Below are 17,207 nucleotides of genomic sequence, written 5' to 3'. Positions count from 1 at the left end.
CCACGATATTAGAAGCTTCCTGCCACAAGTGGTGATACCTCTGGGAGGCCTGCACCCTTGGGTCCTCCCTCATCCTGCACTTCAGGTTCCTCATCACCTCGTGTCTGTGTGGCCACCGTTACTGTCTTCCGAAAGGAACCAAGGAAACTTATAACAAGGGTCGAATCTGATACGTAAAATGATTAATATGCCACAGCAGCCAACTGCGATGGGTTTGTTCCGGGTTGATACCCACAATCAACCAGCTCAAAGCCCACTTCTTAGGGTTGGAGACTCTATGTTGCCAGGTACAATTTTGTGTTGTCAGGTAACTCACCCCTGCATTGCACTGCTTCCCCTCACGTCACATTCTGGCAGAAGATTCCTGAGCTGTCAACACAAAGTGGGTCATAAAACCCCTGTTTTATTTTCTCCTTTAATCCATCTAGTTAGTAAAAGGATGTTGGCCGTCATAGACACAGCTTGGAATTTGTAAAGTGAAGTGTGGAAGGACTCATGTCTGTACCTGAGGACTCTTGTGTGTAACTTACCCATGATCGAGGAGGAGAACATTCCACGCACGCAGATCAAGCAGATTCTCTTTTCTTATACTGGATCCATTGTTGAGCGTCATGTCTCATTTTGGGTCACGTGTGTTTGAGCCACAATCCTTTTCCTTATCAGAATTCACTCAACAGATAACAGAAACCACTCTAGTTGGTCTAAGGAGAGAGAAATTTAATATGAGGAATTATAAGCTTATAAAATTGTTGGGAGGGTTGGAGGCCCAGGCTCAAGGCTGAGCTTCTAGAAATGACTCTCAGAAGAGGAAAGCCAGGCCTTCAGGGAAGCTGCCCCAGGAAGCAGGAGGTTGATCAGGGAGATGAGAACCAGGAAGCTGCTGCCTCAGCACCGCACTGCGTCACCCTCCATGTAGGGATTGGAGCCCACTGGCCTCTGGGGGCCTCGAGTTCTCACTGTCTCATGCACTATCTGTGCCGGCATCACAGATAGCCTGTGCCAGCCTCTTACCACCCACAGACTTGGGGCCAGACACTGGGCCATCTGCCTGTCCCGGCTGCAGGCAAACCAAGGCCCCTCTGACCTGCTGGTGCAAGCCAGCCTCACTCAGATGTCCCCCAGTCACCAGGGCCTGCATCAGCGGGGCAGGAGCTAGGCCACCGGATGAGCCCAGGCCGCAGGGGAGCCTGGGAATGTGGCCTCTGGCTCTCCCGCCTCTAACACACAAATAGGCCATGATCCCCCACCTGAAAGGAGCAGCAGAATCCCCTGGGGGGCCTGCCGCCCGAGTGTCTGATTCAGCAGATCTGGGCCGGGACCTGAAAATTAACATTTCTAATAATTTCTCAGATAATGCTGGTGCAGCTGGCCCAGGTTCACCCTCAGTTGTACCATCTGGCGTTGGAACGGCCCTGGGCGGGCCCATTGGCGAAATCGACCGCAACTTTCCTGTGCAGCTTTTTGTTTTTCTTGGGTTTCTAGTTCTTTTTTATTGTTGAAAGAAAAACATCTGTGTTTCTTTACCACATCACTCGGATCTTCCTGGTTCTTTATCAGAGAGCTCACTGAACAGTCACTACTTTGTTCTGGAAGTCATTCTTCTTTTCACATCTTAATTGGCTATTTGTGTCTCCCCTTCTGGGGGACGCCTGTCTGTTGTGCTTTGTTGGTGTTGGATAGTTTAGTTTTGTCATATTAGAAATATTTATATGTTCTGGATCTTTAGTCAGTTGTGTGTTGAAAATGCCTTCTGCCGGTTTGTGACTTATCTTTTCAATTTCTTTACAGTGTTTGGATGAATGCTATTCCTTTAAGCCCCCCACATGTACCGATCTTCTCTTTCAGGATTTGTTTAAGCAATCCCTCCATACCCAGGGACCATAAAGATGCTCTCCTATATCTTCTCGCCAAGTTTTGACTTTCGCACTTGTCTTTAATCCATTCAAGATTGACTTTTGCATAAGGGATGAAGTAAATGTCTGATTTCCTCCTCTGCCGCACGGATAACCAGTTACCCCAACTGCATTCATTACATAGTCCATCCTCCCTCCACTGACCTTCAGGGTCAGCTCTGTCGATATCTCGTTCTCACGGGTGTGGGAGACTTTTGGGAGCCTCTCCATTCCGTTCCCCATGCTCTGCTTGTCCATCTTCGAGTCAACACAAAATTGCCTTAGTGATCATTGCTGTGTGGTACGCTAAGAGATCCAGAGGTCATGCCCTCTGCCCACTCTGGTTTTTCTTCAGAGTTCTTGACTGTTCTTAGTCTATTATTCTTCCTCATAGATTTTAGAATAATCTTGTTGAGTTTAATGAACAACCCCATTGGAGTTTTAAAATTAGAATTACATTAAATCTTTGGATCTGTTTTGGGAGAATTAACATCTCTATGATGTTGAGTCTTTCCATCCACAAACAGGACATATCTCTAGGTTTTCCTTAACGTTGCTCAGTAAATTTTACCATTTTCTCCACAAAAATCATGCACGTCTTTGTTAGATTTATTTCTAGGTAGCTGGGTTTATTTTTGTTTGTCTTGTTTTGTAACTATCGTAAATGGTATTTTGTTTTAAATGACATTTCATAACTATTTGATTGTGGTATGTGGAAATATAATTTTTAATTTAAAAAATAATCTACTATCTTGCTGAACTCTCTTATTAATTCTAATTGTCTAATCTCTTGGGTTTTCTACATAACAGTCATATCATCTGCAAAAAGTGACAGGTTGGTTTCTTCTCTTCCAATCCTTAAAACTTCCATTTTCTATTCTTGCTAGAACTTCTTTTACTAAATTAAATTATATTGTGGGGGTGGGGATCACTGGCACATTTTTCTGGGTTTTACCAGGAATTACTTTAATGCTTAATCACTAAGTAAGATGGTATCTGTAGGTTTTTTGTAGATATCCTTTGTTAAGTTAAAGAAGTTTTCTTCTAATTCTTATGTGCTGAGTTTTCTTTCCTTTTAAAAAAAATCATAAGTGGATGTTAAATTTTATCAAATGCTCTTAATGCATCTATTGAATCACTGTATTCTTTTCCGGTTAATGTGCTGAATTACATTAATAGAATTTCTTCGGGGGCAGGAGAAATTAAGATTTCTAAAAATTAAGATCTATCTGGTAATCAAAACCTTTTACTTAAACCTCAGGCCTCACTGGTTGATTGAATTGCATTTCAGCCTAGAAGACACATATATCAAAGGACAATAGTTGTGTAATATGGACAGAAACTGGAGGAGCCTGATAGTGCTACTTCCCTGGTAAAGAAATAAGGCTGTTGTTCAAAATATGGAAGTCTGAGAGGAAATTCAGATGTCCCAGTCCCCGGTCAAATGTTGCTTAGAGGAAAATATCTCAGGCTTTTAAATTTTGTCAAATCAACTAATTATTTAGATAATAAATATTGACTTTGTTCTCTCGGATTAGCAAAAATAAATTCTTCTACCCCTTGGCAGTATGGTCTGCTGTGGTCAAGGATCTGAAATCTCAGAGTGACATCAGCAGGAATGACAGAATCTTCTATACGTGCAGCACCGTGTGCATGCCCTTGAAAGACCTGAGAAAACCCAAAGTCCTCACCTCTAACTGATCTTGAGGATACTGTGAGCAGGAAGTAAAGACTAAGTAGAGTTGTCAGTTGCCTGGCTGCGTGTTGAAGACATGAAAAGAAGGTCAACAGAATTAGTCATTATAGAGATGCAAATGGAAACCACAGTGAGAAGCCACTTTGTACCCACGAGGACGGGCATAATCAGAAGGGTTGGCACAGATTTAGCAGAACTGGAATCCTCCAACATTGCTGGCGGGAATATAAAGTGGGGTCGCCACTTTGGAAAACAGTTTGACAGTTCCTTAAAAATGTAAACATAGATTTACCATATGACTCAGTAATTCCATTCTTAGGTATACACTCAAGAAAACTAAAAATACATGACCACACAAAAATTTATACACAACTGTTCATAGCATCTTTATTCATGATAGCCAAAAAGTGGAAACCAAATTCCATGAACTGAGGAATGGATAAACAAAGAATGCTCTATCTATAAAATGGTATATGATTCAGACATTAAAGGAGATGACGTACTGATACATGTTACAACATGAATGAACCCTAAAAACATCGTGCTCAGTGAAAAAAGCCAGACACAAAGGGTCACATATTGTATGATTGCATTTATATGAAATGTTCAGAACAGACAAATATATAGAGGCAGGAAGTAGATTGGTGGTTGCTAGGGGCTAGTGGGGCAGGAATGGGGAGTGACTGTCAATGGGTACAGGGTTTCTTTCAGTAGTAATGGAAACATTTACATGTGGTGTTGGTTGCACTTTACAAATAGACTAAAAACTCTTGAATTGCACATTTCAACGGGCAAAGTTTATGGTATGCCAATTATATTTTAATTTAAAAAATCTGAAATCTCTATTTTTAGATTTCAACGCTTGTGTTGCCGAGGTTGGACTATCCTAGAATATAATCTGTTGGTGAGTTCTAATATAATCCACACTTTCTTCTGAAGTTTTCTCCCAGAAGAAAATGGAAAGAATGGCCTTGGCCTGTTTCCCCTAGAAGTTCAGCCATCTGTTTTCTGTTCTCCTGTTTCATAGCCTCTGATTCTTATTTTATGGAAATGATGTTTTATTAAATCCCTCTGAGAGGCCAATTATATTTTCTCGAAGTTATCTTCTGTTCATCTTCGGTTCCTCTAGGGTTTGTTCCCGTTGATGCCCTTCTCTTATGCTGTTTATTTTTCCAGTTGTGTGGTGATATTTAGTTGTCTATTTACATTTATAAAAGAAGGACTTGGTTGAACAACGTGAATCACTGTCACGAAGGGCTTCCTCTTCCACGCAGCTCTGTTTCCCCTGGAGGCCTGGGAACTGGACATCTGAGGTCTGGGTCCAAGCATATGCATGGCAGACTTGACTTTAAGATTCAAAGGAGAGACTCAGGCAAGTTTGGCTGTGCCCCGCCTTCATCCCGAAGTTAGGGTGCCTTTACTCTGGTGTGCCAGAACTCATGCTACAAGATCCAGTCCTTTCCCGGTAGATTGTTCAGCTTCTTAGTAAGTGTTTCTCTCCTTTTAATCCGAGGACAGTAGCACAGCTGGCACACAGTCTGCCTGTGCTCCACATCTCACCCCCGTCCTCCAGCCCCGGGCTCGCAGGGAAAGAACAGCTGCCGTTTCCCCTGCAGCCCTCCCCCGGGCTCACGCCGACAGCAGCCCTCTCCGCTCTGCTTTACCCACCAGTACAATCCTGTGTGCTGTGCATTTTCTTGAAATCCGTGAAAATCCCTTGCCTTTGGATAGCCATCCCCCCGCCCCCGACTCTCCTTTTTGTTACTGATTTTATAGTACTTCTTAGTATCACTTCAGCGGAGATTTTGGAGACGGAAGAGGTAAATGTAGGTGCTCAGTTCACCGATTTGAACCAGAGCCCAATCATATTGTTAATGTCTAGTAAGTCATCAAGGGAGCTCAGCAGAGGCAGAATTATGCTTCTCCCTGGCTTCCTGCTCCATCCTTTTTTCCTCTCTCCTCATACGTCTGTTTAGCACTTGCCCCACGGGGCTATCAACCTGTGAAGGCACAAACCACATTCTTTCTTCCAGCACCAAGCACATTGGATGGCACAGAAGAGCTCCTATGCAAAATGCACGGCTGGCTTTCTGAAAATAAATATTCGTTGAATGACTGAACAAATGAACCAAGATTAACATTATAGTCAGATTTTAAGAACGTATCTGTAAATATATTGGACAAAAGCCTTCCTTTTTCTTCTTCATTTCAAAATTAGGTAGGGAATGTTTTTAATTATGAAAAATTGGTTGTTTTCTTATCTCAGTCCCACAGCGCAGTCCGCGCAAGCTCCAGCCAGCCCTGCTGAGAAATAATTGGCGGATCTTTCTGGAAGCTTTGCTATAGCCCAAGCATGAACAATGCTAGGAAGATTCCATCCCTTTCCAATATTGGAAGCTATTTTTCAGGCCGAGAAGTCCGTCAGATATCAAATGTTTTCCTACCAGACTTATAAAATAAAGGCAATGACTCTAGGGAACTTGGTGGAATGAGAAACTAAAAATTGCACTAGAAAATGTCTAGGGTGTAAGCCAAGCAAACTCATGCATAGCAAACCTCTATACAGTTCTCATTATTGTGTAGGTTTAGATCTCTGGCAAAGCAAATGACACCGTCCAAATTTCCCAAGTCCAATAACAAAACCTACCCCTCCTGCCACTGATGTATGTGGGCCCCTCTGTAACTTTTATATTATGAGGCAATAGGGACACTGTAGGCTCTAGATTCTATTGTCAAAGAGGAGGTAGCCCCTCAGAGAGGAAGCTGGAGCTACCCTAGAGATCTAGAACCTCAGCTTCCTTCAGGGCTCCACCTGCAGGCTTGGCTCCACCATGTCCTGCAGAGCCGCCTGCCTCCGCCCACATCCAGCAGAAATCACGAAAGAAGGCAGACGGCACAAGGGTGTGGTCCTGGGCTCTGCTGAGCACTGGTCCTTCACTTGCACTCCTCTGGCCTCCAGGCACCAGCCTTTGCACCCTTCCCACCGGAGCTGACACACTGGGGGGGGGGTCTGACCTACTGCCCACTTGCCCAGTTCTACTTGGACATGACAACCAACAGCCTGGATCTTTGGAGAGGATCCCACTTTCCAGTTCTCTGGCCCGTTGTCCTACAAGGACACTCATTGAAAGGTCATTGGGATTTGAGTTTGGTCATCCCTCCTTCTAGCCTGTGTACCTTTCTGTCTGTACTCAACCCTGACCTGGGATACTAGCCATACTGACATGTTACAGGAAGTTCGACCCTCCTGCTGCCCACGTCTCAGATTGGCATAACCGTGGGCATGTTTGTAGCCTACCTAGATGTCCCGAAAGCACTCAGCGTAACTGGCTGTAGGGCTTTACAATATAGGCTCTGGCTTCTACGCTCTCATCCTGTGCCCTGTCCCACAACAGACAACTTTGAGAAGTGGGGCTTTTAGATATATATCTGTGTCCCCAAAATGAGACAAACCTTGCACCAACCACCTATTGCTTCAGGTAATAATGGGTTTTGTCTGTGCTCATCGCGGCTGACTTCTGTTGCTGGGGCCCCAGGCTATGTCTGCTGGGGTTGGTTGAGGGCAGTCAATGAACATTAACTAAACCTCCTTCAAAACTCAGGCATTTCACACCCAGAGCCAAGAGCCTGGTTTCTAAACACGGCTCTTCAAAAAAGAAACCAGGGCTCCTTGGAGAAATGGCTGATTCTAGGGATGGAGCAGGGAAAATACAAGACAACCTGATACACCCTGGAGTAGCAAAGGTAAAGCAGAGCTCAAAAAACAAAAGGACGGGGCATGTCCCAAAGGGACACTGGAGGCAACGTGAAAGAGCCAAAAGCTGGAATGATTTGAGCAACAAAATAATGTCATACTGGATTATAACCCAAAGGATAAAATAAATAGGCATGGGTCATACTGATATAAATAAACCCTTGAATAAGTAAATAAATGTGAGAAGACACAAACCTTCCATACAGAAGAATCCCAAGCCATGTACGTACATACCAGCCGTCTGGGAGGTGGAGCCCACCCCCCTCCCCCTGAGGGACCGAGACTCAGTGACTCACTTCCTAAGAATAGACTAGGGGAGGGTAAATAGTAACTTTACAGTGGAGAAACCTGGCAGACATCACCTTAACCATGTGCTGAATGTTAATATCACCAGTGATGTCGTGTGCGTCTCATGAACCCTCGGATGTGATGTGATGAGAAGGGCCCATCACCTATGTCGTAGTCTCTCCAAAAACACAAAAGCACAGTCTAACCATGAGAGAAACAATAGACAAATCCATATATTGGGGGACATTTTACAGAATACCTAGCCAACTCCTCAAGATGATCAAGGTCATAGAAAAGAAGAAACGTGTGGAAAACTGTACAGGAGTTCCTCAAAAATTTACACGTAGACTTACCATATGATCCAGCAACTCTGCTCCTGGATATATGCCCCAAAGAATTGAAAGCAGGGACTCTAACAGATTCTTGTCCACAATGCTCACAGCAGCATTATTCCCAATAGCCCAAAGGTGGAAATAACCCAGATGTCCATCAACTGAGGAATGGATAAGCAAAATGTGCTACATACATACAATGGAATATTATTCAACTATAAAAGGGAAGGAAGTTCAGATACATGCTACAACATGGATGAAGCTTGAAAACATTATACTTAGTGAAATAAGCCAGACACAAAAAGAGAACTGTTGTATGCATCCACCTATATGAGGTCCTAGAGTAGTCAGATTCAGAGAGACAGAAAGTAGGATTCAGGTCACCATGAGCTGGGGGTGGGGAAACAGAGAGTTACTGTCTAATGGGTACAAAGTTCCTGTTCGGGATGATGAGAAAGTTCTGGAAATGAATGGTGGCGATGGTTGCACAACACTGTGAATGTATTTAATGCCACTGGATTATACACTTAAAAATAGTTAAAATGAGGGACTGGCCCCGTGGCGGAGTGGTTAAGTTCGCGCGCTCCACTGCAGGCGGCCCAGTGTTTCGTTGGTTCGAATCCTGGGCGCGGACATGGCACTGCTCATCAGACCACGCTGAGGCAGCGTCCCACATGCCACAACTAGAAGGACCCACAATGAAGAATATACAACTATGTATGGGGGGCTTTGGGGAGAAAAAGGAAAAAAATAAAATCTTTAAAAAAAATAGTTAAAATGATAAATTTTATGCTCTACATATTTTACCAAAATAAAAAAAGGAAAGCAGGGGAGTAGGGGGTGGGGAGAAGGGAAGACTGAGAAATTGTCACCAGAGAAGACTAGGAAGCTGTGACAACTAACCGCAATGTGGTGTCCTCAACTGGATCTGGAACGGGAAGAGGACGTTAACAGAAAACTAGTGCAACCCAAAGCAAGCCCGGAGTTTAGTTAACAGCCATGTGCCAGCAGCACTTTCTTAGTTTTGACAAATGGACCATGACGTAAGATATCAATGGGGGAAACTGGGGAGGGTGTGCAGGAATTCTGTGCAACGTCTCTGCAACTTTTCTGTAGATCCCCAAATTATTTCAAAATAAATGAAAAACACCCAGGTGTATAAATCCTCAGCCCTGCCCAAGTGAAAACACCTCTCCAAGGAAACTCTCCAGGACGGAAACTCCGATGTTGCTCCTGCTTCCAATGACAGCGGGACCAGAAAACCTGACACTCTCTCCCGACCCCTAAGTAAATGCACTGGGGCAGGGCCAGCGGCTGGCCAGGGCTGGTCCTCTGAGTCTTGTCTGCTCAACCAGGAAACGCACAGCAACCCAGGAGCTGTGAAATTAGACATGACGTTAACAGCGCCCCTGCAGGCAGAGCAGCAGCGACTTCATCGCTCTCGGGATGGAGAAACTGGGAGAAACTACCAGAATGTTTGCAGATACTGTGTAAACTCTGAGGGTGCAGAGGGGTCAAGAGACGATGGGATGAGCCCCCTGCTCATGGAAGCCTGAAATGAAAATCCTGCGGGAAATAGGTTTTAGGAGAGTCTGCAAGGAGGTGCCAAATGCAAAACTCCGCCGCTGGAGCCAGCAGAGTGGCTGACCCTCGGAGCGGCTCCAGACTGTTGCCGGCAGCAGCGGCACAGGATGTCTCTAGAACATGTACCTAGTCCAGAGCACTTTCCATCTATGATCATGCTCAGTCCTCCCCAAACCTGGTGAGGCGGGATTGTCATCTTCCTTTTAAAGAGGAGCCCCCGCTGGGACGGCAGGTGCCATGTGTGGTGAGCCAGCTGTTGTTCATGGCAGAGTCGGGCTGTGGAAGAAAGCCCGTTGGGCTCTCAAGCTCGTGTTACTAGTCGTGATGCTAAATTGTCAGAAACCCCTCCATACCCTACACTCCACCTGCGGGGAAGGGGGTGAAAGAGGAGCCGGCCCAGTCCAGCCGTTTGGAAGGAGAATGGGCTCTATCACCCACAGCCAGCAGGGAGTTCCTACCTGAGACAGGAGGAGATGCAACGGCCAGAGGATTGAGCCAAACCAGAGAGCGTGTGGCAGCGCTGAGGCTTGACTCAGAGGGGCCAGGCATGGGGCTGAGGTCAAGACAGTGAAGGCAAGCGCTTGCCTGCCGGGGCCTTCCCATTGCTGAGCTGGTGGGGAAGGCACACGGGCTGCGGAGGAGTTAATCCCCAAAGCCGAGGAGACTGGAGAGCAATTGCTATGGACTGAATTGTACCTCTCCCACATTCTATGCTGAAGCCCTAATGCCCAATGGGATTGTATTTGGAGGTAATTAAGGTTAAATGAGGTCATAAGGGCGGGGTCTCTAGCCACTAGGATTGGTGGCATTATAATAAGAGGAAGAGAGAGATTCCTCTCTCTCTCCCTGGTGCACGCACCAAAGGCAGGCCATGTGAAGACACAATGAGAAGGCGACCGTCTGCAAGCCAGGCAGAGTCCTCGCCAGAAACCAAATCGACTGGCACCCTGATCTTGGACTTCCACCCTCCAGAGCAGTGAGGAATAAATGTCTGTTGGGTAAGCCACCGAGTCTGTGGAATTTTGTTATGGCAGCCTGAGCAGACTAAGACAGTGATGTTGTTAAGGGGTGCTGCACAGATTCACACACGTGAGACCCCCCCTGCTGGCTGGGCAACCAGAGAAAGCTTCCTGGAGGAGGAGAGCCTTGGCTGAGAAGTGGGGGGAGGGGGAGAACTGGTGAGGAGAGCTCCCAGGAAAATGGTGATTGAAAAGGCAGAAGCATCTCCTCAAGATACGTTCTGGGAAGACTCTGTGCTCTCTTCTGTGGTTAAAATTCCACGTCATGTCGAGAAGATTTATGTTTCCATCTTAAAAAAAGAATCATCCCAGGCATTTTAAAAACCTCTTAAAAATAGAAAACAAGGAGAAACGAGTGGCTGGAGAAGTAAAAATGTGAAACCAGTGTGTGTCCTGGTTTAGAAGAGAGGGAGAGTTGGGGGCAAGTCCTTGGGTCTCCCCCCTTCCTGCCGCAAACCCACACACCAGAGATACAGTGCTGACACCTGTCTACAGAGAAAACCCGCCTGGAGCACGATGACTGGCCGGAAAGCCTGGCCTCTCTTATGTGGAACACACCCAGTGCCGTGGGGCCAGTCAGGAAAAGAAGGGACTCTGAAGAGAAGTCCCGTGTTTTCTTCACTTTGCCCCAAAAGCATTCTCAGGCCTGGCTTTACAGAAAGAGGGGGGCACAGTCTGGTTTTGTCCTGAGTGAGGAGACATTCAAAGTGCAGCCAAGTGCAATCAAAGAGGCCAGGGTCTGAGCAAAACCCCAGACAGATAGGTGGGGTCCCCGAGCAAAGGAGGCCTGGGGCTGGCTTCCGGCGTGAATGCCCAGGAGGCGAGAAGACCCAGAGAGAGACAACTGTCCCTGCAGTCAAGGACGGCAGAGTGATAGATGGCCCCAGAGAGTGGTGTGTCCCTGCAGGGTGGGGGGATCCCCAGGGAAGCAGGGCCTGGGCAGGTGTGGAGTGAGCAGCCCTGGAGGGCCCCGCCATGCGGGACGGGGACACAGCAGCAGCTGCGTGGACCAGCGATGAAGAACCAGGAGCCAACGGAGAGCTCAGCAGGCATCCGTGTGGACACATGGTGCCAAGTACTAAGGGCTTCGACCTGACATAAGCCCCTTGGTACCTAGATGCTACCCAGGGAGAAAGAAGAGGCCCCAAATCGACCAAAATTAAGTTTCTGCCACCTCAGGTGAATGGTAACTCTCAATATAAATCATGAATAACAGAATAATAAGGAACTTTTATTTCTTGTATACCGTTATCTGCCATACTTCATTTCATGCAGTAAATTGTTATTCTAAGTTCCTATTGTGAAGAGGAGGACATTTGGAAAGAAGAAAGGTGACATAGATCCTTGCTCATGGGTCTGTTTCCTGCCCCAGGATTGAGAGTTGGGGCTAATAAGAAGATTTGTTTCCCAAGTAAGAGTACCGGAAGGTCAGGATAGAAACGTGCACGTTGGGTGGGAGGTCCCCTGATGTTTCCCAATCGCCCCCAGGTGCCATCAGAGTTCTGGGCTCTATGAGGAGTCTGGACCTGAACCTCACTGCCTGGAGTCCCAGCCTGACAGCCCCCTGCCTCCATCACCGTTAGACCTCTGAGAGTGGAGGCTGTGCTTGATCTCTTTGTGCGCACGTGACACAGAGCTTGGCACAAAGTCAAACGTCATAAACGAGTGCTATCGACAGTGTTTGGGGAGAGGGAAGGAATGTAACAAAACAGCTGAAAACAGCTTCATAATTGCTTAAAAGGAGAAAGAAAAAGGAAGCCAGTGTTTCTTGAATACCACGTGCCGTCGTAACACTGCTGCAGGCAGTTAACTTTATATTTAATCAAACACATTAACTCCTTAAATGCAGGCAACACCCCAAGGTAGATACGTTATTTGCATTTTGTAGATGAGAAACATGCCCAGGGAGGTTAAGCAATTTTCCCACTCAGCTAGTAATTGGCAGAGAAATTATTTGAAACCAGCTATGTGTCACTCTAAAACTTATGCTCCTTCCTCTCCATCAGCTGCCTGTGACAGCTGTAAGGGAATGCTCGCGGGGCTGAAGAAGCACTAATTTCCCCTTCAGAAAATCACACTCCCTTTTACAGGCTTTACTCATGAGATGCATGCTTCCTGAGCATCTTCCTTGTGTAAGGAGCCGGGGCTGCAGGGGCTGCAGGGGCTGCGGGGGCTGCAGGGGCTGCGGGGGCCGCGGGGGCTGCGGGGGCTGTTGGAGACACAGCAGCATGAGGCCCGAGCCGTGCCCTGCACTGCTTCCATCCAGCACATTGTAGGAGCAGCCCTGACTCAGCCAACGAGCCTTGGAGTTTAACACGAAAACCGTCAACCAGGATCCAGTTAAATTAGCATGAAAGCGAATTACCAATTACCAAGCTGTCAAGTCACAGCGGAGGCCCAGGAATTTCCATAACTATCAAGACATCATTTAAAAATATTTAATTCCGCTTACATCGTTCCAGCTGGGGGATCAGATTGCTTCTGCTTGGTTAGAGGTGTTCTTTGGGGGAAAGCATTAAAAGGGCCAAAAGGTATTTTGTTCCACATAATGAACAAACACACGGAGAGCTGTGCAGACATGGTGGAGTATATTCTTGTGCAAATGGATCGTGTAGCATTTGCTTAGTTACCTGGAGCAGTAATAGTCATTCTTAATGGGTGAGTTTGAGGTTTTACAGTGTGCATTAGAGACTTAGATGGAATAACAAAACATTTTTACCTAGCTATCCAAAAGACAATATGAACTGTAAATAAGCATAAGTTTAAAAATCCATCACACCTAAATTTCTCAGATAATTAATAACATTTGCTATCTGTAGTATTTAATGGCTTAACATCTCAGGGTCTTCCCTTTTCACACTGAAACTTCTGAATAAGGACTCCATGGACACGTAGTAACAGGCCCTGCTACTCTGAGGGGGAGCAGCTCTCTCTGAGAAGTGTTCCCAGCATTGCTCTCTCTGATGGGGTTCCCAGCATCCCTCTCTCTGAGATATGTTCTCAGCATCCCTCTCTCTGAAGGCTTGTTCCCAGCATCCCTCTCTCTGAGGATGTGTTCCCAGCATCCCTCTCTGATGGATGTTCCCAGGATTCCTCTCTGACAGGTGTTCCCAGGATCCCTCTTTCTGATAGCGTGTTCCCAGATTCCTAGCATGACATGGCCAGCCCCATAGAGGCACCAACTTCTTTAGTGCCTTCTTCCAAATGGCAATCAACTTCTCAGTTCAAAGGGTCTTTTCCAGTCCAATCCAGCCTCTGTGTCCAAAAAGAATGACCATGAAGACAGCAATGCCTAGGGTCTTGCAGGAGGGGCTGTAGCAGAAGGCTGCAAGAGGCTCCCATCCCAATGTAGCAAATGAGTCACGTGACCAACAAGGACAGCAGGACCGATTTGCTTGTGACGGACAATGCTCCAAGCTGCAGAGAACAATCTTATGAGGTCGACATTATCATCCCCATTTTGTGTGAGGAAACCGAGGCATGGGATGTTTCAGTAACTTGATCGAGTGGTAGAAGCAGTTCTCAAACACAGTGACTGCAGACCTAGAAAGTGCTCAGATGAAAAAGCCCGTCTCAGAAGGTTACAAACTGTAAGAGTCCATCATATAACATTCTTGAAATGACAAAATCATAGAATAGAAAACAGATTAGTGGTTGCCAGAGCTGAGGGAGAGGGGGCAGAAAGGAGGTGGGTGTCGTTATAAAAGGACAACAGGAGGGATGGTTGTGGCGATGGAGCTGTCCTGTATCCTGACTGTGGTGGTGGAGGTGTGAACCTACACGGGATAAAGTTGCACAGAACTAAATAAACCTACGCACAAGTGAGTACCAGCGAAAGGGAGGTATCTGATGCCCGGATTTTACGTCAATAGCCTGGCCGTGATATTTTACAACGGTTCTGCGAGAAGCGACCATGGGAGGAAAACGGGTGAAGGGAACATGGAATCTCTCTGTGTGATCTTAGAAGAACTTGTAAATCTACAATTATCTCAACGTAGAAACTAAGTTTAAAAATACGGTATTTATAAAATATGTGCATGTTGAAACCTAACAAATTAAGTATTTATCTAAGAGGACATTGAATGTGCTGGGATGTGATGTGCAGAATTTGTTGTTGTTGTTTCAACTGACCGAGCAACTTTGATAAATTGTAATTTAAGGTTTTACACATGCTGTGAACTTCAACTAAAAAGTGAAGAAATAATAACAAAAGTAAACGCATTTCAGCTTTAAAAGAAGAGTTCCTAAATTTAGAGGAGAATTTCCTTCTTGATTAAAGATTAAGACAGGCTCTCTGGTGAGAATGATGTTTAAGCTCGGTCCTGAAGAACAAGGTGTGTTTGACAGATGAGACTAGAAGGGAGAGTGTTCCGTGTGCAAAGAAGAGCGGAAGCAGAGCTCGGACAATACGGGGCAAATACAGTTTGTGCCTTCGAGGGCTATTCTGGACCTATTCAGATTGGGATTACGGTCCTGATCCAAGCTTAATCTTGGATTGTGGTGCTTTTTAATTTTCTTTTAAGTTTTGGAGTAAAACTACCTTCAGCTTTTGCTTTTCTTTTTAAAGTTTTTTTTCTATTTACTTAAAAAAATTGTGTGTGTGTGTGTTCCCACACCTTCGTCCCTTCAAGGCCCTGCTCTCAGCTAGATGTCAAGGAGACTCTGCTTGTGGTGGTGGGGAGGCCTTGAGCTTGACACTTGGAAGATCTGAGTTCAAATCACCATCCCACCACTCACTGACTCAGTGTCATGGAACAAGCGTCTGGACTCCAGTTTCCTCTTCTGTAAACTGAAGGTGATAACACCTACTTTGGAAGGTTTTACGAGCATCAAGCTGTATAGCACATCAAAGTGCTTTGCAAATTGTGAAGTGCTAAAGAGATGGGAATTGCTAACATTAACACACTAGTTCGTACTGAGGTGTCCATTGTTCTACTCTTTGAGGACAATCACTGTGGGATACGGTAGAGTGTGGGAGTTAAGAGCAGAGGCTTGGAGAAAGGCAGACCTGATCCAAATTCTGGATCCACCGCTGCCTTAAAAGGACCCTATAACCTTGTGTGAACTATTTCACTTTTTCAAGTTTCAGTTTCCTCATCTGTGAATGGGAATAAGAGACCCTCACAGGGACGTTGTAAGAATGAAATTAAGTGAGATAATTAAGCAAAATACATTATAATAAATAAGATGACTTATAGAAAGTGCATAAAATATATGTTGTTCACTGTCAATTTTATTACTGATATTTAAAAGGAAGCCTGCAAACCAAAGCTGGCCTTTCCGAGGTGTAACGGTAGAGGAGGTGTCTGGGCAGAAGGAGTCAGGTAGTGTTCCACCAAGCGGGCCACAGGCACCCCTTTATCAGGCCACTTGGGACACCTGTTAAGATTGCTTATTCTTGAGTACATCCAGTGTGAGGCAACTGAGGCCCAATGTAGGCATCAGAGGCCGTGGCAGCCCCACTGTCGCTCCTTCCCTCCCACTATTGTTCTCGCCAACTCCACGGGTCCCACGTGGCTCTCCAAGTCACCATCAGACTTGTTGCCAAGCTCCTCCTGCTTCATGGTGAGAACGTGGAGCTTCTTGTCAAGTGAGAGGAAGGTAATCCGTTGGCTTGGCTTAGAGTCATTCCCATTGCAAAGCCACAGCTCTTCCGCCCTTGTCCTCACTTTGGTTTTAGTCACATGTCTTCATCTACAAGTATGAAAACGCTCACGTCTGTCATGTGGCTGACGTTTTCCCAGTCCTCTCTTGGGTAAGGAAGCTCGTTCTCTAGCAGATTCTGCTAGAAGGGCTGACGGGTGCAGCATTCCTTAATGTGTTGTTGTGTGTTGAAAACTTTTCCCTTAGCCTTGATGCTGAAGAGCACTTGGCTCAAAATACAATCCTTGGTTTACACTTTTTATTGCACTTTTGAAAATGCTGCTTCATGGTTGCTCTGCTCTGAAACCAGTTTAATCTGTTTGCCTTTGTAAATTATTTGTTCTTTCTGCCCGGAGGCCTTGGGGATGTTTTCTTTATCTCTGAAATCTGATAATTTTAGTAGCTCTGCCTTCGAGTCAATGGTTCTGGGTTAAGTTTTCCAGGTACCCAGTGAGCCCTTTCAATTCGTAGATCCAAGCGTTCTTTGTCCCTGGAAAATTTTCTTGGAGAATAATTTTAAATATTAGCTGTGTGACATCATTTTATTTTTTTCGTCAGGGACTCCAACACCACAAATGTAATTCCTTCCCGGCCCATCTTTCATTGCCATTGTTTTCTCTCTGATCCTTTTTGCTTCTGTCTTTATCTCATTTTTTGTCTTTTGGTTGTTTTCTTGCTTTTCACCCCTTATTACGTTTTCATTCGCATATGCTCTTTCTTGGGAATCTTGTAATTTATTCTTCATTCCTGGGATATTTCTGTCTTTTTCTTCCATTCTTTTCCTGAACTCAATGACTTCTTTATTTCTTCTTGCCTTTTCTTTTTATATATTCTTAGTTTTTCAAGTTCTGATTCAAAGTGATTTTTTATATCCTCAAAAGAATATATGAGTGTATTTAATTCTGTTTGAAGTGCTGTCTTACAATTTTTCTGGGGCAAGTTTTTCTCAGTGGATGTGGACTGAGAGCTGTCTTCAGGTTTGGGGCATTGCTAACTCTG

The sequence above is a fragment of the Equus asinus genome, chromosome 6, assembly GCF_041296235.1.
Source record: "Equus asinus isolate D_3611 breed Donkey chromosome 6, EquAss-T2T_v2, whole genome shotgun sequence".
In the NCBI taxonomy this organism is placed as follows: domain Eukaryota; kingdom Metazoa; phylum Chordata; class Mammalia; order Perissodactyla; family Equidae; genus Equus; species Equus asinus.
This window is presented reverse-complemented; position numbering follows the sequence as displayed.